At 33.9% G+C, this 18,122-nt stretch overlaps 1 non-coding gene and 1 pseudogene across 1 annotated transcript; both read left to right on the forward strand.

Annotated features, from left to right (window-relative positions):
- Window positions 1-10,175: 10,175 nt before the first annotated feature.
- LOC111737169 lies at window positions 10,176-10,294 on the forward strand (annotated as a pseudogene).
- Window positions 10,295-16,759: 6,465 nt separating this feature from the next.
- Window positions 16,760-16,900, forward strand: LOC111737199. Its single transcript, XR_002779381.1, has one exon. It is a non-coding gene; the product is annotated as a U4 spliceosomal RNA (small nuclear RNA).
- Window positions 16,901-18,122: the final 1,222 nt, after the last annotated feature.

Raw genomic sequence — 18,122 nt, forward strand, 5'->3', positions numbered from 1 at the left:
AATTCTTTGCTTGTACAATCAATTCATCAATGAATAATCTTATATATGCATGCTGCATATATATGGTGCAAAAGGATCTCTAAAGTTTATACCTAGAAATGAAATAGCTGGATTGTAGGAAGTGCATACTGTCAACTTTCCTAGGTACTAGCAAATTGATTTTTTAGATACTGGTACCACTTTATATTCATACCAGCAGTTGAGAGATCCCATAACTCCACATTCTTGTCAACATTTTGTATTTTTCTAATTTTTAATTTACCAATCTTATGGGCATTGCATAGTATCTCATTGTGTTTTAAATTTTATTTCCTGGGTTATTAATGATGTTGGGCATCTTTTCATATACATATTAACCATTTGTCTTTCCCCTTTGCAATATGCCTCTAAGTATTTGGGGCACTTTTTTATTGAGTACTTAAATTCATTTTTGATTGATTTATACAAGTTCTTTAATATACTATATATTAATCCTCAGTCATTTATATTGTTTTACATGCTATGGCCTTTCTTTTCATCTTTAAAGGTAGCATTTACAAATGAAGTTGTAGTTTCTCTAAAGTACAATTTATCACATACATACCTTCATTGTATGCAATCTTCGTGTCCTAAGAAATCATTACTTATCTAAAGTTATTAGATAATTTATTTCTTTGGAATATTTTAGAGATTTGCCTTTTACATTTAAGACATTGACCCATCTAGAATTGATTTTTGTATATGATATGAGAGAGTTTATAGGATTTTTGAATGAACTTTCATTTTAGAGTAGTTTTAAATTTATAGAGCGGCAGCAAAGATAATATGACGTTCTCATATAACCCATACCCAGTTTCCACTATTGTTAAAATCTTTATTTGTATGCTTTTGTCACAACAAAAAAAAATACTGATATTTATTATTAACTAAAGTCCATATTTCATTCAGATTTATTTAGTTTTTAATCCAATATCCTTTTTATGATTCAAACTCCCATCCAGGATGTCATATTACATTTAGTATTACATCTCCATAATTTGTAGACTGTGACAGTTTCTCAGACTTTCCTTGTTTTGACGAACTTGACAGTTTTGAGGGGTATTGGTCAAATTTTGGTAGAAAGTCTCTCAATTTGGATTGGTCTAATGTTTTTCCCAAGATTAGTCTGGGGGTGTGTGGGTTTTGGGGAGGAAACCATAGAGGTAAAGTGCCATTCTCATCACATCATATCAAGAGTACACACTACCCATGTGACTTATCACTGAAAATTTTGAGCACCTAACTGAGGTGGTACTTGTCAGCTTTCTCCACTGTGAAGTTATTCTTTTTTCCTCCTTTCCATACTGTACCCATTGGAGGAAGTCACTATGTGCAGCCCACACAGAAGGGGTGGGAGTTATTATGCTCCACCTTCTTAATGGAGAAGTGGCTGCATAAATTATTTGGAATTCTGTATGAAAGACGTGTCTACTCTCAACGATTTATGTATTTATCCAATATTTATTTATATCAATATGGATTCATCGACATTTTATTTTATACTTTGGGTAATCATATAATACTATATTATTATTTCTTTTGCTCAGATTACTTCACATTCAGCAAATGATGGTCCTTTCAGTTAACTGTAGTTTGGTGTCTTTCATTAATTTTTGAAAGTTCTCTGCCATTATCACTTCAGATGCTTTTTTTATCCTGTTTTCTCTTTCTTCTCTTTCTGGTATTACAATGACGCTTATGTTACACCTTTTAATATTGTCTCATAGTTCTTGAGGTTTCTGTTTTTCTGAGGGTTTTTTTCTCATTATTTTCTCTCCCTGCATTTCCATTTGAGAAGTTTCTATTAATCTGTCTTCTAGTTTATGTATTCTTTCTTTAGCTGTATCTTGCATTTCCCTTTGATTCTTCTTCATGGTTTCTACCTCTTGGCTTATATTATCCATCTGTTATCACAGAGTGTGGAAGAGGAGAAAAGTTTTAAGTCTGAATAAGTCTCAGTCTTTTAATGGGCTCGTGTCTTGGGCTGTGGCCTTCTCAAATGCTTCCTCCCCTCCCCCAGTGCCTGTGGCTCTTCCCCCAGCTCTTAGCCCCTTCTCTGGCTTTAATATTCCCAGTCCATTTCTTTGAAACATTGTCCCTTGTTGACTATGTTTTTTTTTTTCTTCTTCATAGGTAATACAGGAAGGCTGGCAGAGGGAGGATAAGGAGGAATTCTTTCCTCCATCTGAGATAAGTTTTCAGAATTGTGCTCTGACAAAATGCTTTCACTGGAGAGTAGACTTTCAGGATGAAGAAGACTCGAGCATGTCATACAATATTCTTTCTTCCTTTCCTCCTGCCAGTACCATGAGGGGATTGTTCTCAGATGATTGCTATGAGAAACTTGTGGGGTTCCAGAAGGAAAAGCCCACAACAAAAGTATGCCCTACCCCCAAGACTACAGCCCCCCAGAAGGTTTCCACTTCCAAGACAGTCTATATTCAGCCTCCAGCAAGTCATCAAATTTACCATTAAATATTCCTACCAGGTCATGGCTCCCTTGACTGCTTGAGGTCATCAGATCTCAACAACCATGTTTCTTTGGATGCATCTGTGTCTCCAGTTTTCAAGGTGGTCGTTTGCCCCACAACGTCAGTTCTCTGATTCATCCAAGAAAAGCCTTGGATTTTCAGTTTGTCCAACTCTTTCGTGTTCCAATAATGGGAATGATAATTTCCAAGCACTTTACATGTCAAAGCTGAAACCACAAGCCTGCCATATATTTTGCGTGTGTGCGTTTGTGGTAAAAAAAAAAGAAAGAAAGAAAGAAAGAAAGAAAGAAAGAAAGAAAGAAAGAAAGAAAGAAAAGAAAGAAAGAAAGAAAGAAAAAGAAAAATCAACACACACATAACATAAAATTTATCATTTTAATCATTGTGTTCAGTACAGTAGTGTTAATCATATGCACATTTTTGCACAACAGATTTCTAGAATTTTTTCGTCTTGCAAGACTGAGTCTATATTCATTGAACACCTCCCTTTTTCCCTTTCCCCGCAAGCTCCTGACAACAATCATTTTACTTTGTTTCTAAGTTTGACTGCCTTAGGTACTTCGTATAAGTGAAGTCATAAAGTATTTGTTTTTTTCTAACTGGCTTATTTTGCTTATTATATCTTCAAGATTCATCTTTATTGTAGCGTATCACAGGATTTTCTTCTTTAAGATTAAATAATATTCCATTGTATGTATATACCACAATTTCTTCATTCATTTATCAATGGATATTTAGGTTGCTTCCATCCCTTAGCTATTATACATAATGCTGCAGAGAACATGGGAATGCAAATATCAATGTGAGATCCCGTTTTCAATTATTTTGGTTATATACCCCAAAGTGGAATAGCTGAATCATATGGTAACTTAATTTTTAATTTTTTGAGGAATCTCCATACTGTTTTTCACAATGGTTACATCATTTTACATTTCTAGCAACTGTGCACAAGAGTTCCAATTTCTCCACATCTTCATCAACACCTATGTTCTGTTCTTATGTTAATAGCCACCCCAACAGGTGTGAGATGATATCTCATTGTGGTTTTGATTTGTGTTTCCCTGCTGACTAGTGATGTTGAGCATCTTTCATATGCTTGTTGGCTATTCGTGCATCTTTTTTGGAGAAATGTCTATTTGAATCCTTTGCCCCTTTTTAATTGTATTTTACAGATTCATTGTTGTCATTGTCATTAGACTGAAGGAGTTCTTTATACATTTTTAGGTATTAACCCATTATTAGATATACGGTTTGCAAATATTTTCTCCCATTTCACAAGTTGCCTTTCACTTTGTTGATTGTTTTCTTTGGATTAAATGTTTCATTCAAAAGGGTAGTTGAATGGATAAGAAAACAAGACCCTTCCATATGATGCTTACAAGAGACTTGCGTCAGATCAAGACACAAACTGAAAGTAAAAGGATAGAAAAAGATACTTCATAAAAATAAAAATTAAAAAAAAAAAAAGCTGGGTTAGCAATATTTATTCCAAACAAGAGACAAAGAAGAACTCAGAAATTCCATTTCTGGGTATTTGTAAGAAGAAACCCAAAACACTAATTCCAAAAAACATATTCATTCATACGTTCATTGCAGCATTATTTATAATAGCCAAGTATGAAAGAAACCTAAGTGTTCATCACTAGATGAATGAATAAAGAAGTAGTACATATATACAATGGAATATTACTATGCCATAAAGAAGAATGCAATCTTGCCATCTGCAACAACACAAATGGACCTAGAGGGTATCATGCTAAGTGAAATAAGTCAGACAGAGAAAGACAAATACCATATGATTTCACTTATATCTAGGATCTAAAAAACAAAATAAACAAACAAAATAGAAACAAACTCATAGATACAGAGAAAATTCTGATGGTTTTCAGATGGGAATGGGGTAGGGAGATGAGTGAATAAAGGAAAGGGATTAAGAAGTACAAATTGGTAGTTACAAAATAATCATGGGGATATAAAATATAGCATAGTCAATAGTATTGTAATAACTATGTATGGTGTCAGAAAGATACTAGATTTATTGGGGTGATCACTTCGTAAATTATATAAATGTCTAATCACTATGATGTATGCCTAAAACTAATATAATTTTGTATGCCAACTGGAATTGAAAAAATAAAAATTATTTTTTTAAAAAATCTTCTATTCAATGAACATGTGATGTTTTTCCATTTATTTGTGCCTTTAATTTCTTTCAACAGTGTTTTATAGTTTTTAATGTACAAGTCTTTCACCTATTTGGCTAAGTTTATGCCTAACTATTTAATTATTTATAATGCTATTATAAATGAAATTGTTTTCTTAATTTCCTTTCTGAATTGTTAATTGTTAATGTATGGAAACACAACTAATTTTTGAGTATTAGTATTGTATCTTGAAACTTTGCTAAATTTGTTTTTTGGTTCTAACAGTTTGAGTGTATGTGTATGCGTGCATGCGTGGTCTTTGGGGCTTTCTATACATAAGATTATGTTGTCTGCAAAAAGATAATTTTACTTTTTCTTTTCCAATTGGAGTGCCTTTTTTTTCCTTTCCTAATTGCTCTGGCTAGGACTTTTAATACTATGTGATGAGAGTGGGCATCCTTGCCTTGTTTCGGGGCTGAGAAAAAATCTTTCAGTTTTTCACCAGTGACCATGATGTGGGCTTTTCATATTTCACTTTTATTATATTGAAGTAATTCTCTTCTATTCCTAGTTTGTTGAGTTTCTTTTTTTTACCATAAAAGTGTGTTGGATTTTGTCAAATGTCTTTTCTGTATCAATTGAGATGGTCATGTGTTTTTTGTTCTTTATTCTGTTAATGTGGTATATTACATTGATCAATTTTTATATGGAACCATTTTTTCATTACAGAACAAATCCTGCTTGGCCATGGTGTACTATCCTTTTAAATGTGCTATTAAATTTGGTTTGCTAGTATTTTGTTGAAGATTTTTACATTGATATTCATCAAGCATATTGTCTACAGTTTTCTTATAGTTATCAGTCTGTTTGAACATTCTATTTTTTCATAACTCAGTCTTGGTAGGTTGTATGTTTCTAGAAATTTCTTCAAGGTTATCCAATTTGTTGGTGCACCTCCGTAGGTTTTTAAACCTAATATTCTGCTGCTGGCACTGTATGAAAGTATTTTTATCATGGCCTTCTCCTCAACATTTTATTTTACCATATTTGATAATGTATTAAAGTTTAATAGGTGAAAAAAATGTACTTTATAGAACTACTTTAAGCAAATGTGAACCTTTTTCTTTCTATGTTTTTTTCAAATGTCCTATATATAAACCATTATCATTTTACATAGAAGTGAGAAATGGTGGTAGTGGTGGTGTGATATACCAGGTGATAGTTTGGAAAACATTTTCTTTAAGTATCCGATATTTCTTGAAGTATCATCACCAAGTGTACTTTCCCCAGAATGCTTTTCCAAGTCAGAAATGGAGGAAGAAAATTTGTTTTTTGACGGGAAAAAGTAAATGATGACATGAGTATGACAGATAACAAAAATCAAATTATCCATATAAATTTAATTTGCTCTTAAATTATAGGCATGTATAAATTAATACACATTAAACTCGGAGTCTCTAATTGCCAAGCACTTTTTTAGGAGTCAAAGCCTTAATTAAACAATAATATCAAGAATAGAGTCACTGCGGGCCATGCAAAAAGTAAATCATCCACAGATGATCTTTAAAAGGTTAGGTTTATATACATAAATAAATATGCATATGCATAGAGAAGAAGAGAAGTAGAAGCCTTATCTTAAAATGCAGATGTTTTAGAAATTAAAAATATATCTTCAGGCCTCAGGGACATTTCTAGCTATAATGGCATGAAGAATTCAGAGAATCTTTTTTTCATAAAGCAAGTATAATAAACTGGACAAAATTGTCATAAACAACAATGTCAAAGGTCTGGAAAATGACCAAAGGCAGACAATGAATTGAGAAGCATTTATTCTTGAAAAATTGCTAGAGCTTTGGGTAAAAGCATCTGGAGTCTGTGACTTCCTTGCCTGAGGATATTCTTATTCATGACCTTCTCTCTTGCTCATATGGTTACTAAAGCAAGGCTGGACAGAAAATCAGTAGTTTTGCTAGCAAAGGAAGGAAACTTGCTTTGGAACAGAGGGAGAAACTCATGACTTTGACAAACACCATAAAGAACAAATGAGAAAAACCCACAGCTCTTCTAGTTTGTGGTTGTAGTCCTATTTTGAGCAGGCAGCGAATAGATAGAAATTATATGGGGAAACCTTGGAAAGGAGCATAATTTACAGGCTAGATAAGCTCTCTACACAACCATGGTTGACTGGGAAACTGTGAGTACACAAAGGGGAAACCTGAGAGAGACCAGTGAGAAGTCAAAACCAAAAATGACTTGAGACCAGCTGAGTTTTGAACATGCTCTCCAAACCACACATATAGTGATTGCCAGATGTCTTATGGTCTGGCAGTTTTTGAGCCAACTCATTGGCTGACCCCTAAGTTATGCAGATACAGGGGCAACCTCTATTAATCCAAGCTAAAAAATATAAATAAAAAACTACACAGATAACCAGCAGCTGCCTACAGGAGGAAAGATTTTATATTTTAAGCCCAAAGAACAAAATAAGAGAGAGAGAGAGAGAGAGAGAGAGAATCAAAATCAGAGTTGCTACAATATATTATCAATTACAGTATATAAATGTCCCTTTCTCAGCCAAAAATTACCAGACAATCAAAGAAAATGTGTCCTGTGCAAGGGGTGGGGGAGGCCCATAGGGGAGCAGGGGGAATGCAGTCAATAGATCCTAAATCTGAGTGGGCACAAACATTGAATTAATTCATGTGCAATAAATTAAAGTATCAAAATAATAACCTAACAAATATAGAATCTTAGTAGAGAAGTGTTCAGTACAAAAAAAAAGATAATTGGAAATTTGAGAAATGAAAACACAAGTATCAAAACGAAAAATGCCTAACATGGGCTAACATCAGATTGGAGATAACAGGAGAAAGAATCAATGAACTTGAAGATAGATTAACAAATATTATTCAATCTAAAGAACAGATAGAGGAAAAAAAACACTGAAGGAAAATAATAGAGCTTTAGATACTAATTAGTAATGCCAATATTCATGTAATAGGATTATTAAAAGCATTGAGAAAAAGAGGCAGAGCTCCTTATCAAAATAGCTGCTTTACTGAAGAAATTGACAAACATCCTAAAAATTATATGGAAATGCAAAGAAGCTAGAATAACAGACAAGTTTTTAAAAGAACAAAATTAGAGAACATGCTAATTTTAAAATTTTTGATAAAACTGCAGTAATCAAGACAATGTGGTATTGGCCTAAAGACAGATAGATTGATCAATGCAACTGAATAGAGTACCCAGAAATAAACTGTTAATTTTCTAGTCAATTGATTTTTGAGAGATACCATGAGAATTCAATGGATAAGAGGCAGCATTTTCAACAAATGGTGTTGAAACAATTGGATAACCATATGCTAAAAAATTACCTTAGATCTTTTATTTACACCATATGCAAAAATTAACTCAAAATAAAACTATAAATTTTCTAGAATAAAACCCAGGAAATAATCTTTGTGACCTTTTGTTAGGCAAAGATTTCTTATGTATAATACAAAAAGCACAACACATAAAAGAAAAACATAATAAATTATAAAATTAACAACAAAAAAATATTTTTAAATATCATTAAGAAAATGAGAAAAGCTACAGACGGAAAAAATATTGCAAATTATATATTTTATAAAAGATTTGTACATAAGATTTGTACGTAGAATACGTAAAGAACTCTTCCAACACAATACTACAAAGAGAAAAAAAAATTTTTTTAAACAGATTTCAATAGATATTTTAACAAAGAGACATTCAAATGACTATCTCATGAAAAGATGTTCATCATCATTAGTCATTAGGGAAATGCAAATTAAAACCACAATGGATTATACTACACATTTATTAGAATGGCTATAACCAACAGACTGATAATACCAAGCATCTATGATGAACAAACAGGATCCCTCATATATTGCTGGCAGAAATGTAAAACGGCACAGACACTTTGGAAAATAGTTTGGTAGTTTCTTAAATAGTTAAACACACTTACCATATATTCTAGCAATTCTACTCCTGGATATCTATCTATCCAAGAATATTTAAAGCATACATCCATACAAATATTTACATGTGAATGTTCATAGCAGCGCTGTTGATAATAGCCCAAAACTGGAAACAATCCAAATGTTCATCATCTGGAGAAAAGATAAATAAAATGTGGAATATCTACACAATGGAATACTATTCAGCGATAAAAATGAATAAACACCGATACATCTACAATATAAATTAACCTAAATATCATTATGCTAATTGAGAGAAGTCATATATAAGATATTGTAAGATTCCTTTCATATAAACTTTCTCTAAAAGGCAAAACTATAGAGACAGGGAGCTGACGGTGGTTGCCTAGGGCTAAATTTTGGAATAGAAATTCATTACTAAAGGGCCAAAGAGAACTTTTGTAGTGGTCTAAGTGTTTTGAAACTAGATTGTTGTGGTGATTGCATAATTTATAAAATTCCTAAAAATCACTAAATCATACTACATTGGGTAAATTTTATTATGTCAAATTATACCTCAATAATACTATACGTATATACATATATGAACATTCACATTTTTCTATTGATCTTTCTGTTATCACATTATCTCAAAAATTATCTCAAAAATTATCTCTCAGCTCCTCTGATTTTTAACATTGCTCACAGCCCTACACTTTCAATTCTATCTCAAGTACCATAAAAGAATCACGACAATATCACTATTTCCTTAATTTCTCTACTGGCTAGTCTAGTTCATTCACTTTAAAGCTGAGACATTTCTTTTTGCAGAAGACAAAGGGGATTCCCCACTAGCTGAGTGCCAATTTGAGTATTAATATGTTTTTCATATATTTCTGATGTAGGTAGGGTGGTATCATGTTATCACAGATTCAATAAACTCCTTAAGCAGTTACCTAATCTAATCTACAAACAATAACAGTTAGTGAGTACAAAAGGTTATTTTTAAAACCCAAGTCTAGCTGACTACATCCCTCTTGCCCTTAATTAATATCTCATACACTTCACTCAGCTTCCTCCTTCTCATATCTTGCCATGGTCTCACTTGTGTTCTCCCATATCATAAGAGAGAGGAAATTTTTACTTAGAAACCTACAAGTATATAGCCTCAGGACCTGCAAATAGTAGAAAAAAAACTCTGAGCTCTTATTTTTTAACACAATTGAATATCAACTGGAGTTATTTCACTCAAGGCCAAATTTTAACCTGAGTGGATGAATTACTGATTCAAGGTAACAAAAAAAAAAACCCACAAATTGCAGAGGGGAGGGGGTGGGGGAGGTAGATGAGGTAAAGGGGTCAAATATGTGGTGACTGAAAGAAATCTAACTATAGGAGGTGAACACACAGTGTAAATATATATATGCCTTAAAATGTACAACTGAAACTTATTGGATTTCATTAACCAATGTCACCATAAAAAAATAATAATTAATTAACTTAGAAAAAACACAAATTGATCACAACTTTAGTGAGCATTAAGAAAGACTAGAATACATTTTACTAATTTACATATTGTCTACAGCCATGCCACCCTGAACATGCCCTATCTAGTCTGATCTCGGAAGCTAAGCAGGGTCAGCCCTGGTTAGTACTTGGATGGGAGACCACCTAGGAATAACAGGTGTTGTAGGCGTTAAAAAAAAAAAAAAGAGTTTACTAATTTACATATTTATAATTCTTTGTTATTCACAAAGCAATTTCTCATGTAATTTTATTAATTTTTCATGAGTCTTGTGAAGTGGGTATCATTAGCCCAGTTTTACAGATGGAAGAAATAATAAGTTTAACATATCATCCAAATATGCATAGAAGTAAATGATAGATTTGTCTCTTAACTACAAGTACACTCTTCTTAAAGTTAAACCATAAACTGATTAATTGTTTCCTTATTGAAAAATTCAGTAAATCATAATGGCTCTCCTCTATTATAAGGATGAAGAGGACTGAAATATTCCTGTTCTATACTTCAACTTCAAATTTTGTAACATTCGCAGAAATCTGTGTTTGTGGTCCCGAACACAGCAGCAGCATGAGAGACCCAGCAGTTTCTGGTCACGTCACATAGATCGTGTTGACTAAATGTTTCCATCTTGATGGATCTGTGATCATTTTCTAACATGGAAATATAGCACCATTATAAGACCAAGAGGCCTTTGGGGAATGCCACTTAACTCAAATCAGTGAATTTTAAAGGTAAAATTTGGCAAACACTGTACTTTTTTATTAAAATAAATACAAAGAATAATTAGCAAATTTATTAATCATGACCTGCTATGGGGCTATTTGCATTAATATTCTAGTCTTCTTTAGAGATGCTGCCTATCAGTATAAATATGTAATTGATAAATATGTATAATTTCATATTTCTTCTCCAGTTATATGGTCATTTTGTGCTTTACAAGGACCTATAAAATCTATTATTTGATTTCATTCTTTCATTAGATATGGCCATGCCAGAACGCAGTCAAAGAAGTAGATTTTCTTGTCGTATTAGGAAACTCTGGGTCAGAAAGTTCATTATTTGCTCAAGTGTTTATATTTCTCAGAAGAAAATGGATTAGTAAAGTTTTCACATGACAGTTATAATTAAGGAATGATGTATTACTTAAGCTAGCAAATGATTATTCTGTAAAATAAAAATCAAAGCAGGACATTGAATAATGAAGCTGAAAACCAGTTTTCCTTGCTATAGACATTATTTTAATTACTTGTTTTATTTATTTATTGTTATTATTAATAGCTCTATTAATTGAGAGATTGATATGTGTCAAATATTTCACTATGCATTTTACATGCATTATTTCATATGAATTCTTTCCATGAAAAATTATAAAGGTATGTGTATCCCTATTTTAAAAATGTTACCTAAGATTAGGGGGTAGATTTGTCTAAAATTACATTACCATTAAAACAATAAAGTCAGGATTGGAACTCAAGTGTTTCAGAGTCTGAAGAACTTACTTCTAGCCAATAAATTATAATCCAGTAAAATATCAGATATTAAAACACCACACACACCTATGTGCAAATGGATATATACATGTCCCATCCACATACATTTGTGCACATGGATGCACACATATCTAAACAGCTTATAAATGTCAGTTGTTATATATGCAAAATGCCTTTTCTTCTTGATATTTTATTCCTCAAATAGGCATAGTTATTTTAGAATTACAATGTCTCCATTCTATGAGAGCCATGATGTAAGGGACTGCAAAGACTCTAAAGGAGTAATTTCATTCCATGGAGACCATATTATGCATGTTATGAATGTTTAAGATAGAGTGCACAGTCTGTCATGTCAACTCTCATCTACTTCAATGACAGATTATTTTTCTTCCAGCACTAGTGGTTTGAATATATCAGCTACCAAAGAGGGGACATTTTTCTTGAAGTTCAAACACACACACACACACACACACACACACACACACACACACACACACACACTAAATCCTGATGGAACCGCAAAACAGAATTCAAGTAGCATTAAAACTCTAACATACACTCACAAAAGCAAAATAATGTAGCATTTTGCCAAACAATTCGGTGAGCATCAGAGTCTTTAATTCACCCTGGATAATGTTAGCTACATGCAACATGTAGAACTCCCATTTATTGAGTATTATTATGTGCCAGATACTATGTTAAATTGTCTACATGAATTATCTCATTTACTCTTCACCATGACCCTATGAGGTAGAAATGATTATTTCTCTTTTCAATAGGAGAAAACTAAAGCTAAGAAAGGTCAAGTTAACTTGTTCAAAGGCACTCAGCTAAAAAGAGACAGAACTGGATTTCCAACTCTGGCTTTAGAAACTGAGCTCATAAGCTCTACGTATATGTACACATATAATATATTTGCATTAGAACTAAGAAACCAAATTTTAGCACAAGGGAAATTCAAATTTACAAGGAGGCAAACACCAGAATGTTTGGAAGTCAATTTGTATGACAAAATATTCAAAAGGTGATATCCATTCATGAGACATATTTAGGCTTCTAAAAATTCTTTTCTAGACTCTCAATGCACGAGACTATGACTTCAAATGGCATTTGTCTATTTCTGCTTGAAGCTCTTGCTGAGATCAAAATAGCAAGGGGAAAACATTTGAAAAGAGTAAAGGAAGTGCATTTTGTAGTATATATTTAACTTTTTTTTAATGGAAAGTTATATTTGATCCATTTGTGTCCTAGATTTGTTTTGGCAAACAGCACTCATCACTTGTGCCAACTCTAGCCAACCCATGCACCTTGAAATGAATTCTGAGATTATGCCCAGAAAGCAGTGATTAATTACATTGTCTGTCATGGCAGGGGTGTGGCAGTATGCAAGACTTATATTTGCCACCCCTCCCTGCCTTAGTTAGACAAATAAATTTACCCCTCCTGAAATATATTTCAGAGTAGTTTGCCTTCAAGCAAGTAAAGTGTAAGGAAGGAAGGAAGGAAGGAAGGAAGGAAGGAAGGAAGGAAGGAAGGAAGGAAGGAAGGAAGGAAGGAAGGAAGGAAGGAAGGAAGGAAAAAAAAAGGAAGGAGGGAAGGAAGAGAGAAAGAGAAAGTTAGGAAGAAAGGAAGGGAGAGAGGGAAGAAAGGAAAGTCAGGATGACTATCTTGATAAGTGGAGTAAGCCTTAACCTAAAATGTCCAGACTGACTACATGGATAAGATTGATTTAATAATTGTTGAACTTGCTGCACATTTGGTTTTTACACCTACCTATCAAATGTCTCCTCACTGTCCCACATAAGCAACAATCTGGCCCTTGACACGATAACTTCTCTCAGGCTATCTTTCCTTGTCATGATTTCCCTCCTACCTTGTCTGTCTAGCTATAGTCTTCCTATTCAAGTACTGCTTCCACCGTGAATCCTGGTGCGGGAGCTCTTGAGGAAAATCTTAGAGGCTCTCTCTAACATGGCCCCAGAGGGGCTTCATCCTTGGTTATTTCACCACAATCCCCAGGGGGGCCATATAGCTCTACAGATGAGACCTCCAGAGGTCAACTAGCTGGCTAGAGACCAAACTGGGTATTTAAACTCAACATTTCCACATTTCAATTGTACCAGATTATCACCTCCTAATCAGCCAAATGTAATCCTTTCCTAGCAAGTAGAACACTGGCTTCCATTCTCTAAACAAATCTCTTTAATTGATCTTTCTTGTTATTCATTGACTCTTTCATGTGAATAGATTGTCTTCCCAGTGAGACTGTAAAGCTCTGTGGGCTGAATTCTTGGAGGAACAGTATGGAATCAAGAAAGGAAACAGGGTTAGCCTGCAGAAGATCTGGCTTCCAGTATCAGCTCTGCACAATCGGGCCACAGAACTTCTCAGTTAATTCATTTCTCTAAAAATGAGTTTTCTTATTCCTAAAATAGAGTGAATAATAGCCTTGTCTATTGCTCAGGATTGTTATAAAGACCAGTAAGGTATTGTATTAGCAAATGCTTTGCAGTTCATTAACCTTATACACATTAAGGCAATCTCATATTCCCTTTATGCCCTTATCAGCCTACTTTCATTGAAGGGGCAGATCGTAGCATCCTGGACTTTTGTTCTAGCTTGCAAAGACTGTCCCCACACATTAGCTGGGACAGCCTGTGCTTTCCTTCTGGGCCAGGTCCCAGTGTCCTTGCCCAACAAAACTCTTCACAGTATAAAAATGACCTTTAAGACACTATCTGCAAGAAATTTATTTCGTTTTCTAGTCTTTGTCAATGTTTACATTCATTTTAAAAAGGATTGTTTTAATACTTAATACTGTGTGGCATATGATGAAATTGCATCACTGCCATTTATAAGTTTATTCTGAAGAAAATGTAGTTCTCTACCTGCCAACATCTGAAAGCTATAAATAGTGAGAAAAATAGAGAAGCCTTAAAAGTCTATTGAAATGTATTGGATTTGGAGAGTTTCTTGGATGGCCAGAGTGGAAAAATATTTTGCTAAAAAATAGGGAGTGTTGCTCCTACTGGCATTGAGGCAGACGGTTTAGTTAGTATTTACCCAGCCTGTGGCGAGGGAACACTTGGCTGTTTATTTCAGTGGAGGGGATGTTGGGAGACGCTGTTTGTCTAGTCAGAAATGCCCTTTGAGACTGCAAGGCTACCTGTGACCAATTTTCAACTAAATTTATCTTTGGACTTTATGTAAGTAATCCAGCCTTAACCAAATCCATTTGGTCTTCTGTATAACCATGTCACTGAATCCTTACCAAAAATCTCCCTGTTTTGGTCTACAATGATGGCTTCTTCTGATTATTCAGCCAAAGTGATTTTGAGACTTAAATATGAGCTCTGGATAAGTAGACTGAGTTTTACTTAATGTAGGAAATAACTATCACTTATTAAATAAAATAAACTGATAAACAGTCATTTTCGAACATCTCTGCTCCTTGTTCCATGGTAGAATAAATTATACATACTATTGACCATTAATCGTTGTGGCTAGCTTTCTTTCATGAAGCAATTTGTTTTACTTCATTTGTTGTTTGAAAGCAGAGCTAAGGTTTTTAATAACTACTCTCATTGCCAATCTGACACTGACAAGGTGAATACTTGAAAAATGTGTTATTTTTCAATCTATAGCATTTCAAGTGTCGTGCTCTTTTGATAAAATTCAATAGTTTAAAGGACAACATGGCTGTAATAAAGTACAAAAGTACATTTCCCAGATTATGATTAAATAGCGATTACAATTTGTTAAGGAGCTTTGTTTATTTCCGTTGGCTTTAATTTTCATGTGTAATCCCATAGGCTTTTTTTGGCCATTATTTCAGGCTGCTCAATTTGAAAGAGAGATCTTGTGAGCCAAGCAAGATACTGATGCTAGGGCTGTATCTCCATAATACTTCATAAATGTTTCACCAATGTAAAAATCGAACACAAAGATTTGTGAAGCAGAGATTTGATTGAGGGATTTCCACAACATTATTTTTACTCCTATTTCCCTGTTTATTTCTACATCCTTATTTCTGTATCATTAACCATTAAACCTTCTCAAAACTCTTGTGAATAGTTATTATGACCCCATTTTATAGATGATAAAGTTGCAGTCAGAGGAAATAAAAGCCTAGAATAGTAAATAGTACCTCCGGGGTTTGCCCCACTTTGAGTTTGACAAATGTGTTAAATCAAAGATAAAGACCTCCATGTTGTCAAGGAATCAGTTCACCCGAGCCTTCATATCCTCCTTAGTTCTGATCCCATATAGCGGCCCCTCTTGAACTGGTTGCTGCAGCAAAATAATTCTAATGTGGGAGCATCCTGACTTAGAGGACTTTGACAGGCTAATGCACGTGTAGGATGGGCTCTGCTTGCGCATGTTCCAGGGAGCTGTGTTTAACTTATACCATTCCAGGGGATCAAGGCATCCTAATTAGGAGCTACTGCCTGGTGAATAATACGCCAGGAAACTATTACTTGGGATTAATCATTGTCAAAGAATTAAGAATTCTATACAAAAGCATAAGTTGTATACTGCAAATAAATGAAATTTGGAGAATCTAAAATTAGAACAGTACCGAGTCATGTGCTTTTACTGTCAATTTGTTTTTCAATTGTCTTTCATAAGTTTCTTACTGAAAGCCTCATACTATATGTTTTAATAGTAAAAAGAGTGATCTTTAAACAGTTAATCTTAAGATTTTTCTAAACACTTATCACTGGAAGTTTTTTTTTTTAATTATAATCTCTTTAATTATGTTAAAGATAATTAATGATACTATGTTAAAAATAAGTAATGATACTACTCTCCAGGAGTTAGCCATCTATTTCTTTGCTTTCCTTGCCCTTCAATGTCAATACTAAATTAAAGCCAAAGATATTACCAAATGCTATTGTTGCCTAAGTCATGGAAATTAAAGGAAAGATGTGAGGAAATGTGCAGAAGGAAAAGGAGAGAAAGCAAGGTTATGAGTACAGAATCACAGTATTGGAAAGTAGCATGACATAATAGAAAGTATAGGGCTTTGGAGCCAAATAGATATAATCTCAAGTCCCAGATTAGAAATTTACAAGACCTAGGTTATTTAGAAAATTAGTTAACCTGTCTGAGCTTCAGTTTCTCCATGGATAAAAACTAATACACTAGCTTTGCACAGTGGCAGTATCATAGCTAATGAAATGTATTCACAGTATGATTATTGCTAATTGAAAACTTTTCCTCGTACCCTGCCATGATGACTTGAAATATAGTCAGCACTGGCAATTTTTAATAGTCTCTAGGAAGACTGAGAAAAGGAATAAAAACAATACACATCTCATGGAGATACTGAGAGTAATGAACAAGTATCCAGCTTGATAATTGTAGCTTCTAGCCAGGAAAGCAACACTAGACTTCATCTCAACCAACACCCACCCAGGATAGCGATCCTCTCACTAGTACCTCTGTCAGAAAAAAGGCTGCTTATGAACGCGAAGCTTACGGTTTAACAAAATGGTCACTCTTTCTCAGCTATACTTATTAGAAATGTATTCTTAAAAGTAAGCCAAAGTTTACTTCTCCCTAACTTCAAAAGAAGCTTCTTAGAAAGTAAAACAGAGACCTGTGCCACAGGAGCACATATTCTATCTGTTTCTAGAGGCTGTGGTCCATGCCCCAGCTGCTGCTTCACTGGGATTCGCAGGCAGCTCAGCCCCTTAGTTTTTCCCAATGTGAAAAGTTCATTGACGATCCCTCCCCTCTCCTGTAAGTGTGGAGCTGATTTGTATAACTCTGTTTTCTACTTTATAATATCAGGTGTATTCAAATGGCACAGTTTGAAAAACATAGAAAAAGGTTAAAATTTTACTTTTACTATTAACATGTTGGTATATGTCCATCTGCTATTTTTCCTCCATGCGTGAATATATATTTTTCATTAAAATGGTATCATGCTGCAGACATCATTTTATATCCTTCTTACTCTGTTCAATTAATTAGAAGATAGAGATACTAGAGCTCAGGGGCTCATCACCCTCCAGGATAATATGACAGAGACTGACTGATAGGGAAATGAATGAATTTAGACACCCGTGCATGATCAAAACTGATTATACAGACCTCTTAATTTGGAAATTCAGTCTTCTGACTATGAATCTTCATTATAATTTGTAATCTTAAGAGTGAGTTTTGGATCTTAGAAGATATTGGGAATTGTCTAGGTGTATCTAATTAAATAGTCATTAATGCCAAAGAGACATAATCTCATATTTATCTATAATATTTACCCAAAAAAATTATAAAAGTTTGTCATATTTGCTACTAAAATCCCAGAGATACTAAGTCTCTATGAAATACCTAGAAATACTTGCCTAATAGCTCCATCTATAAAAGAGAATTAGGTTAGTTTTGTTATCTCTGGGTTTGTCAGTGCACCTGGACTGTTTATTAACAATAAGACAAGGCAATGTGGATAATCAGGCCAAAGAACGCAGCCCAACCACTGGGTGTGACAAGCCCCGGGGAGGGTC

Source organism: Pteropus vampyrus, unplaced genomic scaffold, assembly GCF_000151845.1.
Source record: "Pteropus vampyrus isolate Shadow unplaced genomic scaffold, Pvam_2.0 Scaffold24, whole genome shotgun sequence".
Taxonomy (NCBI): Eukaryota; Metazoa; Chordata; class Mammalia; order Chiroptera; family Pteropodidae; genus Pteropus; species Pteropus vampyrus.